The sequence below is a fragment of the Trichosurus vulpecula genome, chromosome 7, assembly GCF_011100635.1.
Source record: "Trichosurus vulpecula isolate mTriVul1 chromosome 7, mTriVul1.pri, whole genome shotgun sequence".
In the NCBI taxonomy this organism is placed as follows: domain Eukaryota; kingdom Metazoa; phylum Chordata; class Mammalia; order Diprotodontia; family Phalangeridae; genus Trichosurus; species Trichosurus vulpecula.
The window spans coordinates 44,378,837-44,382,253 of record NC_050579.1 but is presented as its reverse complement, the minus strand read 5'-3'; positions in this window follow the sequence as shown (position 1 = coordinate 44,382,253).

Here is a 3,417-nt window from a genome sequence, read left to right as displayed (position 1 = left end):
TGAACCTGTCGTATCTACTTACTGATAATTATTTGGTCCAGTGTGAATTTCAGACTGGTGTAGGTATATTGGAATGATATGGTCTCCATCCATTCATCCTCCTTCTTGGGAGACTATGATAGCAATTACGACTTTCTGTTTCTTGTTGGTTTTGTGCTGATGAATCTTTTGTGTCTTCAGTATTCGTGTGGGGAAAAAGTAACTGTCCTATGCCTGATCTATACTATACTCTGAGCAGCTTTCTACTCTGTTTTGGGTGGACTCTAAATGAGAGAGGGAGAGAGAGAGAGAGAGAGAGAGAGAGGAGTCATTCTTTTTTAAAGTTTATTCTATATGAGGCTCTCTGACACTGCTTTGTCATAACAGAACAACCTACCTGCTTTTGTCATTGGGGCAGTGGGGGTGGGAAGGGGGAGGCTTGGACCATGGAACATCCAGAACTTGTTGTATCATCCCAAAGCATCAAATTCTTCAGTGCTGAGCACAGATCCCCTTAAATGGCCTGGTCCCATGCTCAGTATACCATGAAAAGTGCCCTAGTCCAAAGATATAACACTGGAAATGTCCAATCAATCAATCACCCCCAACCAATATTTATTAAGCATCTACTGTGTGTGTGCCAGGAGCTCTGCTAGGCACTGGGAATACAAGTACAAAGAATGAAACAATCTCTACCTGCCCATTTGTGCCCTATTGGATGGCCATAGTGAAAATAGAATCTCAGCTCTCAAAGGGACCTCAGAAGCCATTTAGTCCAACTTGTTCCCCTATGGAAATCCTTTCTATACCATACTAGGACCATGGACTTAGAGCTGGACGTCATCTGACCTAGCTCCCTCAAAGTTACAGATAAGAACACTGAAGACAGGAAAAGGAAATGAAGAGTCCAAAGATCCAGAATGTGAACCCAATTTTTCTGACTCCAGACCCATCCCTCTTTCGCTTGTACCCCACTGCCAAATTAGAAGACTCCTAGGTCTTAGAAGGGGGATCTTAGAATTCCAGGCTACCAACTTAACTGTCTTTGCTGTCTAGTAGTTCCTATTTCTTAGATACCTAAACTAAAGGTCATTCCAACTTATTGATTTTTCTGCTTTGTAAATTTGAATACTCAACCATGGTTCATTTTTACAGTACTGTTACAGTTACTGATTCACATTTTCTTTAAAGGATCCAAACAAAAGGCATCTCCTTTCCTCCCCCAAAGTCCTTCCTCACCCATCCCAATTTTCTCCCTCCTGCAATATTTCCTGAATGCTGCCTTCAGGAGGGGACGATGTTATTTGGGACCGTACTTTTCTCTCCTTGCCTCTTTCAATATAATTTGACAGCTGGTCAGTGCCAAGCTGCTCCTTCCTGTGATTCACCACTCAATTTTTACAACCAGACAAATAAACTAACAGATACCACTAAAATCACCCTCACCCCACCAAGGGAGAGGGAGGAAGCAATAGAGCTTTGGCCACACCCAAACTGAAAGAGATTCACTTCTTGTTGTTGTGGTAACTGCAAAGTATTTTGTAAAACACTTGGATGGGGGGGGATGGGTGATGGGCGATGAATCACACCAGTGGGCTGGATTGGGAGAGTACAACTGTTTTCACTTAAATTAGCCAGACTTACAGTTGTTTGGACACTCCCATGGTGTATGCTCCAAAATCAGAAACAAGTCAAATCTGGGGAGTTATATTTTTTTGTTTTTCATTTGTGGCATAGATGGTTTCTCCTCCCTCTTTTCCTTCTGTTGTTAGAGGGAGTTATGGCTGCCCTTTCAGTCTGTATAGGGATTGCAGAATTGATTCTGGTAAAATAAAGACCTATTTGGAGAGGCAGTGTGGTTCAGTGGAGAGTGCTAGTGTCTGAGATCAGATTTGCACTCAGGTCCTCCTGATACTATACCCAGTGCCCTATTCACTGCACCAGCTGCTCCAAGGTTTGCAAAGCATTATATAAATATTACCTCATTTGATTTGTTATCAAATGTATCTTCAGGTATCTGAAGATTATCATGTGGATTATCATGTAGAGCTGCCTTTAAGTCCCAACTAAAATCCAACCTTCTACACGAAGTCTTCCCTAAACCCTCTTAATTCTAGTGCATTACCTTTGTTCATTATTTCCTATTCATCCTGTATATTGCTTGTTTTGTATATATTTGTTTGCATATTAGATTGTAAACTCCTTGAGGGCAGGAACTGTCTTTTGCCTATTTTTGTATCTCCAGCATTTAGCACAGTTCCTGGCACATGGTAGGCACTCAATAAATGCTTGATTGATTGATTGGAAGAAGGATTACACTTATTCTGCTTGTACTCAGCAGGCGACATTAGGCTGGAGGGTGAGGGGCTGATTTTTACTGAAGGTTGGTTACAGCAAAGTTCAGCTGGCAGAACAGAATGGGCTGCCTACCAAGATATTGAGCCCTTTAAGCAGATGCAGGAAGGCCATTTCTCAGAGACATTACAGAGAGGATTCTCATTCAGGTATAGGTTGGATGAGAAAACCTTCGAGGTCACTTCTAACTCTCAGATTCTGTAATGGTATATGCAAAGGTAACAACCAAGTTACCTTCAAGTTAGAGGAAAGGACAAAGATGACAATGAGGAGACACTGCTTAAAATTACAGTATCTCCTATTGACCCGTTCAGACTTGTTTTTGATGCCAAAGAAATTGAAATTCGATAATGGAATGAAAACACATAATTGAACGTAGGTAACAACGGAATATTATTTCTGCTTATTCTTATTACATACAGAAGTTGAACTAATTAAAACATTCATCATAAGGAGAGTGAGAAAAGAACCAAGAAACCACCTCAGCCAAAAATGTTATCTCAGTTTGTGAAGGGAAGAGTTGCAGGAACACCCGAGAGAGATCAGACTCTGGGGGAAGTAGCCTAATAGTCTCTAGTCAGCATAACCATTGTTATTTATGTGGAAGAGAGGAGCACGATGTGGGATGGGTGGGAGGGAAGGCTTATTGAAAACAGGTTCCAAACCACAGTATTATTTAACTAGGAAGTAGAAACTGGGATATTTGTCTACTCTTTCTCTCTCTCTCTCTCTCTCTCTCTCTCTCTCTCTCTCTCTCTCTCTCTCTCTCCCTCTCTCTGTCTCTGTGTCTCTGTCTGTCTCTCTTTCCCTTTCTCTCTCTCTCTCTCTCTCTGTCTCTCCCTCTCTCTGTCTGTCTCTTTCCCTTTCTTTCTTTCTTTCTTTCTCTCTCTCTCTCTCTCTCTCTCTCTCTCTCTCTCTCTCTCCACCCCCTCTCTCACTCTCCCCCTCCCCTCCTCTCCCTCTGCCCCTCTGTAATAAGACCAAAGAACTAAAATGAATTTGTGTCTGTAAGTTAGATGACAAATAAACCAAAGGACTCAGAAGAAGCAATAGAGGCCAGAGTAGTTCAGAAGAGTCAATAGA